At 50.0% G+C, this 202-nt stretch overlaps 1 non-coding gene across 1 annotated transcript; it reads left to right on the top strand.

The window, feature by feature from the left end:
• Nucleotides 1-8: 8 nt before the first annotated feature.
• Nucleotides 9-127, top strand: LOC118346025. Its single transcript, XR_004799437.1, has one exon. It is a non-coding gene; the product is annotated as a 5S ribosomal RNA (ribosomal RNA).
• Nucleotides 128-202: the final 75 nt, after the last annotated feature.

Below are 202 nucleotides of genomic sequence, written 5' to 3'. Positions count from 1 at the left end.
AGTTTGATGGGTGCGATCATACCAGCACTAATGCACCGGATCCCATCAGAACTCCGCAGTTAAGCGTGCTTGGGCGAGAGTAGTACTAGGATGGGTGACCTCCTGGGAAGTCCTCGTGTTGCACCACTCGTTTTTGTTTTTTCCGCCTTGCGAGATAAATTGACAAGAAGGACCACTCGGGAGTGGATTTTTCGGGAAATCT

This window comes from Juglans regia, unplaced genomic scaffold, assembly GCF_001411555.2.
Source record: "Juglans regia cultivar Chandler unplaced genomic scaffold, Walnut 2.0 Scaffold_6286, whole genome shotgun sequence".
In the NCBI taxonomy this organism is placed as follows: Eukaryota; Viridiplantae; Streptophyta; class Magnoliopsida; order Fagales; family Juglandaceae; genus Juglans; species Juglans regia.
Note: the sequence above shows the minus strand (reverse complement) of the source record. Positions and strands in the feature narration are given on the sequence as shown.